The following is a 12,744-nucleotide window of genomic DNA, read 5'->3' on the forward strand; positions in this document are numbered from 1 at the left end:
TTCGAGCTACTTGTAACACGCGATAATCTTCAGTTGCTTGTGTGAGTTGCGCCCACCTAGGTTCGATTTCGACATGACCAGTAACATTCAAGCCAGTTAAAGGGGCACATTCAGAAGCTGACAGTATCTGCTCTCAACAAGTCAGACACAGTTCGTGAAACCCCGGGTAGAACCGGCAAACCATAGAGAGAAAAGCAACAGAAGGCACAAGCGTAAGACGTTCCGCCTATGAATGCAAAAGGACTTCCGAAAAGTCATTAGAGACTACTTAGAAGAAACAGCGTTCCCATTATTGTGTCACTGCACGTTCACATAGCAGTAGTGTGATGACCCGTGTTCATAGTCTTAAAGCCTAGACAATACTTGTGAAATAATTGTGAGTGCACTTTTCGATTTTGTATTGTGTAAAATATGACAGAGGTTTAGTTGTGAGAGGGTTTCAGTATCACAAAAGTAAAACAAACAAAAACAAAAAAATCCGGTCAACAACGCCTCGAGAGCCTCAACGGCAATTATCGACCTCCGTGTCACCCTCCATCGAAGGGCGTCACGGGTTGTCTATATGGAAGGGCACGAAGTCAGCACACCGCTCCCGACAATTGTCAGTTTGCGCGACCGGAGCCGCTACATCTCAGTCAAGTGGCTCCTGAATTGGTCTCACAAGGGCTGAGAGTACCCGGTGTGCCGGCAGCGCTTCGCAGATCCACACCGTCACCCATCCAAGTGTTAACCCAGCTCGACAGCGCTTACCTTCGTTGATCTGACGGGAATCGGTGTTACCACTGTGGCAAAGTCACTGGCATTACAGCGTTTAAATTAATTGAATAAAACTTACAAATCCCAAGTTTTTGGAATAATGTTCTATTATTCTCATTACCATTTCTTGGAGGTTATGATAAAACTATATGGTAAGATTTGAGGTAAAACAATTATTATTTTTATGGTTTTAAACGGTTATTTACATTTTTATATTATTATTATTACTTTTAATAGATACATTGTTCTCTGTCGTATGCTATAGGGGAGAATATCAGAAATTTGTATTTGTAGGAAGAGGAGGGGGGAGCGTAGAGAGGAGAGACCGAAAGATTGTGAAACCGTCAAGACGCGAAACATAGACACGCTCCTGTGGCACATGGTGCTTGAGGATGAGGCTATACTGCCACGTAATCTTGTTGTGTACGGAACAACATAATTAAGAGTAAAGCTGAAAGGGATGTGTATTTAAGGTAATGAAGACCTTACATCATCCTCATAATAATGTATTTTACTGTTGTGTCTAGTACTTGAATTCAAAAAGCAAATTCTTGATAGTCCTGATGCGTTATACACTAAAGAGACAAAGAAACTCTTCACATGACTAATTTGGAGCAGGGCCCCCGCGATCACGCAGAAGAGTCGCAATTAGACGTGGCATGAAATCGACTAACGTCTGCAGTAGTGCTGAATCTAACTGACACCATGAATCCTGCAGGGCCGTTTATAAATCCCTAACAGTACAACGGGGTGAAGAACTCTTCTGAACAGCATGTTGCACGGCATCCCAGGTATGCTTTATAATGTTCATGTCTGGGGAGTTTGGTGGTCAGCGGAAGTGTATCGGTTCGATACTATTTGAAACGAGACTCATCCGACGAGGCAAGTGGTTTCCAGTAACCAACAGTCAAGTGTCAGTGTTGACTGGCGCAGGCGAGACGTAAGCCTTTATGTCCTGGAGTCATCAAGGGTACACGAGTGGACCTTCAGTTCGGAAAGCCCATATCGATGATGTTTCGTTGCCTGTTTCGCACGCTGACACTTGTACATGGTCCAGTATTGAAATCTGCAGCAATTTGCGGTAGGGTTGCACTTCTGCCACGTTGAGTGATTCTCTTCAGTAACCAACCGTTGGTCTCGTTTCTGCAGGATCTTTCTCCGGCCGCAGTGATGTCGTGGATTTGATGTTCTAACGGATTTGTTATATTCACGGTACACTCATGAACTGGTGGTATAGAAAAATCCCCACTTCGTCGCTATCTCGGAGATGCTGAGTTCCATCGCTCGTGCGCCGACTATAAGACCACCTTCAGACTCACTTAAATTTTGATAACCTGCCATTGTAGCAGCAGTAACCGATCCAACAACTGCGCCAGGCACTTGTTGTCTTACATAGGCGTTCCCGACCGCAGCGCCGTACTCAGCCAGTTTTTCATATCTCTGTATTTGAACACGCAGCCCATACCAGTTTCTTTGGCGCTTCAGTGTATTTATAAATCGTAATTATATTTATTCCAAGGTTATTTTAAAAATATTTTCTACTTGTTCACCAATTTTAAAAGGTGGCGTGACATAAAAAATAAATTTCATAGGATCCACAACGTACAGTTACTGAACACATCACGTTTTAATGAACCTAACACCGATAATTACGAGAAGACCCACTGATGAGACAAACCACCATGACAACGGCCCACCGCTAGGTTGAATGCCGCCTGATCATGTTGTGGGCACGTGACTCCGTAAGGATCAGAGACAGGTGGGGTAACATTCTAACTACAATACGGGCACCGCTGGGGAAATCGACTGACATAAGCGACTTCAGGGGTTTGCCGCTTCGCGTGCTATTCTAGTCGGCCTTTCTGGTAAGTGGTTGGTAAAGCCGGATGTGTGGCACTCTGTGGACAGACCTGCCAACTGAGTACGATGCTGGATCAGATTTAAGCGTTTTGGCGCCCACCGCTCAAATGATTCCTACGCGTTTCCATTTTGACAGCGTCAGTTAAAATGTACATGTGGTACAGATGGATACAGTTCCGTCGAGTCTGGACCGTGAATGAAAAGTAATGTGTTGCCCGTCAGATGCTCGATGGTCATGTCCGCTACGCCGTCATCCAGGTGAAAGGCTGCGTACAGCAACATGCACCGTGCTACGGTTACACACGGGCAGATGCAGTGATACACTTATGAGTATATACAAATGGGCTCCCAAATTTTACCTTGAAGTAATCCAAGGCAACTTGAGAGCCGTGCACACGGAGCTACTACATTCCTTTATGCTTCACATGTTCTTCGATGGTGATGGTATCTCCCAGCAGTGCAGCTGCCTGTGTCACAATACAATAACCATGTTACAGTGATCTGTGGAGTATGATCTGACGCTCTCGTAAAAATGCTGTCTATTCGTCACAATTCACTTTATGGGTTTCTCGCTGTCTTCGAAGAATGTAAAGCTGTTTTTCATGATAATGGTGACGAAATGTAACAAATTTTGTGATATAATATTAACTTGCGTTGAAACTCTCATTGTCGTACTGAACAGTAACATGCTGTTCACAAAAATCTTTAAACTACATCCTGAAGAAAGGCTGCAGAACGTTCCACGCATGTGAAACACCTGCAGCAACAGAGAACGAAACATACACAAAGCTATCTCTCCCAGTGTTTGTTATTTTGCTGATAATTTCGTTAACGAACTCCAGTTCTTAGCGAATCATAGCAGCTACTTCATTTCTAATCAAATGTTTCCTGGTGAGTTTTGGGGTGTGCACTGTTTTGTTCTTATATATAACAATATGTACTGTTATATGCATCATTCGTGAATCAATGAACTTATAAATAGGCCACGTGCCACGGAAGCAGGTTGGTGGGAACAGCACCCATTTCCTGGGGGTACTCTTCTGGCACCAGTGATGGTAGTCGAAGGCAACATAACAGCTGTAGATTTCCTGAACACTGTTACGGACAATGTGCTTACTGTCGTCAGCGACGGCGATGGTATTTTCCAGCAAGTTAACTGTCGAATGTCAAAATTGTGCTCATATATCCCACACAACGGCAATGAAAATCATAGGATTAACATCGGTAACACGTCAAAAACCATGATATTGTGAACTGAAGAAGTAAGTGGTCGTACCCCTCTTGAAAGAGGTAGACACATTTTTTTTATATGATAGGTGTTCAGTGTAACTTAATTTAAACTACGTACTCTATCTCTATGAGAAGTACATAACTGTTTGAACAAAAGATAATGAGCAAAATTAATTGTCTTACAATGCACTGAGGAAGAGGAAACAGAATCAGACAATGTGTAAAACCTCGACACAAGGTTAGTTTTCATTCTGCACGTGCTCATATAATCAGCTGCCAAAATTGTAACAACGGGCAGCCTTGCAAACGCATATACAGGGTGGAGAAAATAAACGTGGCCCGAGCGAATGGATACGATATGTGGCAGCATTAACGGAGGTAGAAATGACCTACAGGTTCTTTCAACGGCATGGAACAACTGTCCATACTGAGGGCCCAGCCATGGAGTACATTTACCCAATCTTAAAGCCTGACAGAGATGTTAGCAGCTCGGCCTTAGTTGGCCACTCACGACAAGTGATGTATCAGTGTGCGATCACTCTGTGTGGGGAGCCCTCAAATCTGAGGTGTGTCGCAACAATCCTCAACGTCTTCAAGAATTGCAGCTTCGATCCGTATTTAGCTTCGTGGTGACGAGGGCTCAAAAGTTCCAAGAAATGAGTAGTACTGCATTTTGCACCTGTTCTCCGGGCCACTATTATTTGCCCCACTCTGTAGACCACCAACCTTTTCAGACATGTTCTGACATCAACTTACTTCTTATTTGACGGTGAATACTACGAGCAGACAGAAGGAGTAGCGATGGGGAGTCCACTCTCACCCGTTGTACCAAATATGTACATGGAACATTTCGAGGAGGAAGCACTTGATCAGCACATCTAAAACCCACCTGTTTCTTTATATACGTGGATGATACCTTCGCTATCTGGCACATGGAAGAGATAAGCTGGCTGACCTCCTCATACAATCTCAACTCCCGACACGAGAATATTAAGTTCACCATGGAGATCAATACGGATGGGATGCTCCCTTTCTTGGATTTTCTGATTACAGAACGAGCTGACGGTACTTTGGGCCACAGAGTGTATAGGAAGAAGACGCACACCGATTTGTACCTACATACGAATAGCTGCCACCACCCGGCACAAAAGAATGGCGTGCCCAAAACCCTTGTACACAGAGCTCACTCCATCTCCGACAGGGAAAGTCTCCAACAAGAATTAAGTCATTTGTGGACCGTATTTCGGAAGAACGGTTACAAGGAAGGGCAAATTCGGAAGGCTCTGCATCCCACGCCTGCAGCACCGGCGGAAACGGAGTATGAACCTCAGGAGGAGGAGGCCATGGCTATTGTTCCGTTTTGTGGGGCCTTATCCGGAAGAATTGGAAGCATTTTACGTAAACACCAAGTGGAAACCCTCTTCCGTCCTCCAAGCAAAACGAAGAGCCACTTTGGTAGTGTCAAGGACAGTCTTGGTATACGTAAATCAGGGGTTTATCAGATACTTTGCCAATGCGGTAGTGTTTACATAGGGCAGACCATTCGTACCATTGAGGACCGATGCTGAGAAAATCTACTGCACACAAGACTGCAACCGCCCAATAAGTCGGCAATCGCTGAGGATTGCCTGTCGGAACTCCACAGCATGGATTATGACCAAACCAAAGTCTCGACAGAGACTTCGAAATACTGGGACTCTGTCATCAAAGAAGCCATAGAGACTAGACTAAGGGAGCCACAACTAAATCGTGACAGCAGTTAAATCCTTAGCAAGGCGTGGGCACCCGCGATTACCACGATTAAGAAGAAAAAGGATATCTACCAGAGTGTACCGACTTCGGAGGAGGAGGGAAGAATAACGAGAGGGTGCCGGCAGACCCTCCTGAACGAGAAGACAAGGATGCAGCGCCCAAACAGCGGGAGAACGGACGCTGCACGCTGGACCTGTCATCCGAGAACAAGCAATGAACTTTCTTCAACATTCTCTATTATCCTGCACCATTGACCGAAGTCCATCATCAGCCGCAGTACGGAATTCCCGTCCCATTGTTATGTTGTCGTTGACACAACACAAACGTCTCAGTCTGAAGAGATGCCATTGCCGGGATGCATATATTGCTGATGAATGATGTTACACTGTGTTCAGATACGAATCTCAGTTCTGCAATATCTCGGAAGCCGATCGTAAGCAAGTATGGCTGCGGTTCGGGGTGAGGTCCCAGTCTTCCTGTTTTTCGGGGAGGCCCAGAGGTCTTACTCCGGATTTCATAATGTGGAGAATCATCGTACACGACTTCTGATCACAGTTGGTAGTGACTTAGGGAACGTTGGTCTCTTAAAGGCACGTCAAGACACCCAAATTCCTCATGCATCATCTGTCATGCGAGAATATAGTTGTTTGGACAACATGGTGTGGAGAAACTGCGATTGCTATAAATTAACACAGTATTAAGAAAACAGTATTAATCGCGATCTTTTATTTATTTAGTGCCTACCAGCATCAGCCCATCAGGGTGAAACCGGTCCGCACCAAATCAACAAAAAATCGCTATTAAGAAAGTATAGTGTTGCCATTTTCAACGGCGCGTTATTTGTCCACACATTACACATGCCTCTGTGAACTGTCTGTGTGACTATGAGGTACTCACCACCCTGAACACACCCAGATCTGTACCCGATAGAACATGTGTGGGACAAGCTCCAGCTGGTAGATGCTCCATAGAAGTTCTTGGGGAACTTTGGCTGGTTAAAGGTACGTCACGACACATAAATTCCTCATACCCTCTCAGTCTGTTTTGTTTACTTCTGCCCTTCTGGGTGCGTCACTCCGACCCAGTTCTAGTATCAAGCATACTCACTGAGAAGTCAGGGGATAGCGATAAAAACAAATACAGATTGCAGAAGTATAACATACATAAGGTATGAAGGATTAACGCATTGACCGAGCTGTAATTTGTACTCAGGCGATTCGTGTGAAAATATGTTCGACATTATTACGTCCACATGACGGGAATTAACAGACTTTGAACTTGGAATGATAGCTGGAGCAGGACGCATGGGTCACTCCCCATTTCGAAAATCGTTAGGAAGTACAATATTTCGCGATCCACAGTGTTAAGTGTCTGTTGAGAATAACAACTTTAGGGCATTACGTCGCCCCTCTGATAACGCAGTGATCGGCGGCCTTCTCTTAACGAGCAACAGCAGCGGCATTTGCATAGACTTGTCAGAGCTGGCAAACAAGCAACACTGCTTGAAATAACAGCAGAAATCAATGTGGAACGTATACGAACATCGCTGTAGGGGCAATGTGGCGAAATTCGTCGCTAATATTGAATGGAAAGAGAATACCGAAGCGAGGGCCTTTGCTAAGAGCACTACGACGCATATAGTGCCTCTCCTGGGCTCGTGAACATATCAGTTGGTCCTTACACTACTGGAAAACCATGACCTGGTTAAATGAGTACCAATTTCAGTTGGTCACAGCTGATGGTAGGGTTCGAGTGTGACACAGACCCCACGAAGCCATGGACCCAGGTTGTCAACAAAGCACTGTGTAAGTTGGTCGGGGCTCAGTAATGGTAAGGACAGTGTTTACATGGAATAGACTGGGTCCTCGGGAGGTTCGCCCAGTTGAAGGCCATTTCCAGCCACTCATGGTTGTCACGTTCCCGAACACTGGTGGAAAATATTTATGGATGAAAATGCCCAATATCTCTGAGCCAAAACTGTTCGCATTTGACTTGTAGAACATTCTGGACCATTAGAGGGAATGATTTGGCCAACCAGATTGTCCGACATGAGTCTCATCGAACATCAATAACACATAATCGAGAGGTCAGTTCGTGCATAAAATCCTCCACCGACAACACTTTTGTAATTATGGGCTACTATAGAAGCAGCAAGGACTGTCAACGACTTGTTGAGTCCGTGCCACGTCTAGTGGTTGTACTAAGCCCGACAAAAGGAGGTCCTTTGAGTCACGCTTTCGAATCGAATTAGTGCACGCATTTTGGCCAGATGTGGTATGAGTTCGAACTGATAAGCTGGTCGTATAGCCAAGTTATTTGTGGATTTGATTTGACTTGGTAATGACTGAAATAACCTCTCCTATCCTCTCAACCTGTGTAGTTCTGTTCTGTTTCCTCCTGCCCTTCTAGGTATCTCATCTTCTTGCGCAGGAGGTGTAGATGGTTGGTGCTGCTTATTGGTTAGGAATTTCCGTAGATGAAGAGGCCAATGTGTGGTGGACTCATGCGTATTAAAAGGTTAAATGTTCAACATATTCTCAGAACCGTGGAAAATTCCAACATATCCAGGTACGTGGAACCGAAGTATCAAAATGGATATTGGAGGAATAGAGTTTAACAATACGTCGACAACAAGTTCATTAGAAGCGAAGCACAAATCTCGATTGTGTCAACAATGGAGAATGAAATCGGTCTTGCCTTTCAAAGGAACCACCTCGTTATTTGCTTGAAACTATTTAGAGAAATGTGGATGGCCGGGCGGAGATTTGAAACGTGTCCTCCCAAATGAGAGTCCCGTGTGCTAACCACTGCGTCACTTAGCTCCGCTCGAACTGCCGGATTACAAACCGCATCAACGTAAAGTTTTAGTTTCCATCTGTAAATGAATATTCATTCTTTATCTATTCAGGAGATATATAATGAGATTGCTGGTGAATTTTATTGAAACGTCCAGTACAATTATTTAACGAACCATCAGCGAATTGCCTCGTGATGACTGGGTGTTGTGTGGATGTCCTTAGGTTAGATAGGTTTAAGTAGTTCTATGTTCTAGGGGACTGATGACCATAGCTGTTAAGTCCCATAGTGCTGAGAGCCATTTTTAAGCCATCAGCGAATAGGACATTAGCGACACGGGAGTAATGCACACCGAGGTGCAAAGAAATGAACTGTGTTCGTTTCAAGGTAACATTACGGCATTGCCCGTAATGGAATTAGGGATACAGAAACTTAAGAACGAACAAATTTTGATAAAAGAATGTCTCGAAAGAGTTTAGTTCAACTTCTGGCCTAGAGTGGCTAACCTATAAATGATGCCGTGGAAGAATTAGACATGACCTAATGGCGTGCGTCACGAATTAACTACAGGCGAGCCTGAGCATAGGCGAGAGTTGACGGCCAGCGCATCAAGGTGGCAGCGAATGTCAATGTCGCCGGTGAGAGCCCTGTGCGGGCCAGTCATCGGAGACAAAAGCAGGCACTGAGGTAGCGCGTCTGCTGCAATTCCTATTTACTTCCAGAATTAACCACGCTCTTAGAAAGAAGTATAGCAGCACCAATCAGGGGGTCATTCGAAGATGCACTTCATCCAGCAACGAATGATACATGATTTAAATTTAAAATTAATGCGTTTATTTGATGTAATTATAGTTACAGTTAAGTTACAGAGGTAAGAGTAAAATAACAACGAATCACAACAGGACACTATAGAATGCCACAGAGAATAGTAATATTAAACGTTGGTATCTACACCTACATCTACATCTACATCTACATGCACATCCATACTCCGCAACCCACCTGACGGTGTGTGGCGGAGGGTACCTTGAGTACCTCTATCGGTTCTCCCTTCTATTCCAGTCTCGTATTGTTCGTGGAAAGAAGGAATGTCGGTATGCCTCTGTGTGGGCTTTAATCTCTCTGATTTTATCCTCATCGTCTCTTCGCGAGATATACGTAGGAGGGAGCAATATACTAATTGATTCCTCGGTGAAGGTATGTTCTCGAAACATCAACAAAAGACCGTAACGAGCTAGTGAGCGTCTCTCCTGCAGAGTCTTCCACTGGAGTTTATCTATCATCTCCGTAACACTTTCGCGATTACTAGATGATCCTGTGACGAAGCGCGCTGCTCTCCTTTGGATATTCGCTATCTCTTCTATGAACTCTATCTGGCACGCATCCCACACTGCTGAGTAGCATTCAAGTAGTGGGCGAACAAATGTACTGTAACCTACATCCATTCTTTTCGGACTGCATTTCCTTAGGATTCTTCCAATGAATCTCAGTCTGGCATGTGCTTTACCGACGATCAACTTTATTTGATCATTGCATTTTAAATCACTCCTAATGCGTACTTCCAGATAATTTATGGATATTAACTGCTTCCAGTTGCTGACCTGCTGCATTGTAGCTAAATGATATGAGATCTTACTTTCTATGTATTCGCAGCACATTAGACTTGTCTACATTGAGATTAAATTGCCATTCCCTGCACTATGCGTCAATTCGCTGCAGATCTCCTGCATTTCAGTACAATTTTCCATTGGTAATACCTCTCGATATAACACAGAATCATCCGCAAAATGCCTCAGTGAACTTCCGATGTCATCCACAAGGTCATTCATGTATATTGTGAAAATCAACCGTCCTACGACACTCCCCTGCGGTACACCTGAAAGCACTCTTACTTCGGAAGGCTTCTCTCCATTGAGAATGACATACTGCGTTCTGTTATCTGGGAACTCTTCAATCAAATCACACTGTTGGTCTGATTGTCCATATGCTCTTACTTTGTTCATTAAACGACTGTGGGGAACCGTATCGAACGCCTTGCGGAAGTCAAGAAACTCGGCATCTACCTGGGAACCCGTGTCTATGGCCCTCTGAGTCTCGTGGACGAATAGCGCTAGCTGGGTTTCATATGATTAACTTTTTCGAAACCCATGCTGATTCCTGCAGAGTAGATTTCTAGTCTCCAGAAAAGTCATTATACTCGAACATAATACGTGTTCCAAAATTCTACAACTGATCGACGTTTGAGATATAGGTCTATAGTTCTGCGCATCTGTATCATTAAAGGAACTGAGCAAGATCTATCCTACAACTAATTATATTCTTAGTCGCAGCACGTATACACTGCCTGACAAAAAAATCGAGGCACTTAGAAGCTGAAAATGTTACAAAACCGGATGAGAAGGTATTTGTTGTTATTTCAGTGATTACAAAGTCAAATTAAAATTATAAAGAATTGTCCTGCAAGACCAACTTTCCAGTACGAAATTATATTACATCTGTCCTATACGCATACTCTTATTGTATTTGGAAGTGTGTCAGAAAGCCTTTATATCCTCTTCTGAGGCAACCTGGCAGACAGCTCCTGCAATTGGCCTTTTGTATGCTTTATACTAGCACTAGGACGGAGTTAAGATTCCAGCTGTTAATACACTTGTTCTTTGAGGCACAGATTTGGGAATCTTGTTGGCCACGGCAGTACCTCAGAATCAGGCAGACAGGTCACCAAGACTTGTATCATGTATGGGCAAGTATTGCGCGGAAGCAAAATGGCACCATGATAGTGTGGCATGAGAGATCATGCATAAGGACGCAGGGTGTCAAGATGAATCCTCTGCTGCTAAAGTTCCCTCAGTCACTACCAGTTGTGACCAGAAGTCATATGGATTGATTTCCTCATACCACAACTCCAGGAGTAACACCGCAATGGCGCCTCGAAACATTCAAAGACCAGGATCTCTGCCTGGTTGGCCCCCGCGCTTTCTGGTGATCGTCCTCTGCGGTAGTGCAGAACTGCGATCAGAGCAGAACACTGTGTGACACAACTCATCAGCAGCCCAGCATTCCGGGTCGCTGCACTTCTTCAAGCACAATCATTTGTGTTGTGTTAGCGGCAGCCTATGCATGATACGGGATTTCCCTACTTCGGCTGCAGTTTGACTTCGGTCAGTGGTGCGGAATAACACAGAATGTTGCACGGAGTCCATGTTCTCGGATGGGAGGGGCTGATGTGAACGTTTAACTGTTTGACTCATGCACAATAGGGCTATCTTCTCTTGTGGCGAACCCACCTGACCTACCGCTATCTTGATGACGAGCATGACTGCCTTCACGTTTCCACCCAGTTCAACATGGAGCCACTGTCACATCCCAATGCCCCACCAACCGACCAAATAGTGGTCCAGGTGAGGACCTATTAAAATTCTATCGGGAGCTAGTAATACTGTCTCATACGGGCATGCGGCATCTATTTCACAGTGACTGCCCATCATGTGACGATGTTAATGTCCCTTACATAGCCTATCACGCTTGCAAAAACTTGAAACATCAACAACAGTAATGCACTCTGGTTACCGCTCTACCTATCAGAAGGAATTGAAACGTCAATCATTTACATACCTGCAGTTGCTGTTTACGTGTACAAAGCTACAGTGATATTCGACAATGCTTTCTGGGTGCTTAACTTATTTTCGTCGGTGAATGTAATTCATTTTATTTAGTGGGACCTACTAAGGAAATCACTTGCATCACGAGTTGGAAGAGCGGCAAAAGTCCTTTGGAACTGAATGGACTCAATTCTTTGTGCTAATGTTTACTGTAAATCAAGCAAATTTTGGTAGTTTATGAAAAGTGAAATCTTAATGGATGCTGAAGACGAACAGTTGGTGAAACCACCGCCATGTTTGCTGTTACTGGATACACAGTGTGGTGCCAGTATTTTTAATATAGGATGTAATGTTTTTTCGTCATTATTCTATATCTGGGCACTAAAGTTATGGAATTTGGAGCGGAGTGCGAACGCGAGCATGTAGCGTCTGGGAGCACAAAGCAGGGGACGGTGTGTAAAACAGGGGTTAGATGAGTGGGTTTATTATGTTGTTTCGGTAGGAAAGTTTAGTGTAGTTACAGATTTAGCTTGTGGCCTGCTGTAGTGCCGAAGCGTTAACTTCGTCAGTCTGGTGCAAAAGCACAACCTTTAGACAGTAAAACTGAGCGGCCAGTAATACGAAGTTCTGAATTATTCATGTGGAATTTCCTGCTGGATTTAGCAGAAATGCCATGCAGTGTCACTGATTTTGAGTGATTTAAAGCAAAGAGTCGTTACTTAGAACTTTAGTTGTTACGTAGCGATAG

The 12,744-nt window shown here is 44.3% G+C and overlaps 1 protein-coding gene across 1 annotated transcript in view; it reads right to left on the bottom strand.

Moving 5' to 3' along the window:
* Positions 1-12,744, bottom strand: part of LOC126272741 (uncharacterized) — a 453,259-nt gene that overhangs the window by 18,517 nt on the left and 421,998 nt on the right. The window lies entirely within an intron of this gene.

Source organism: Schistocerca gregaria, chromosome 5, assembly GCF_023897955.1.
Source record: "Schistocerca gregaria isolate iqSchGreg1 chromosome 5, iqSchGreg1.2, whole genome shotgun sequence".
In the NCBI taxonomy this organism is placed as follows: domain Eukaryota; kingdom Metazoa; phylum Arthropoda; class Insecta; order Orthoptera; family Acrididae; genus Schistocerca; species Schistocerca gregaria.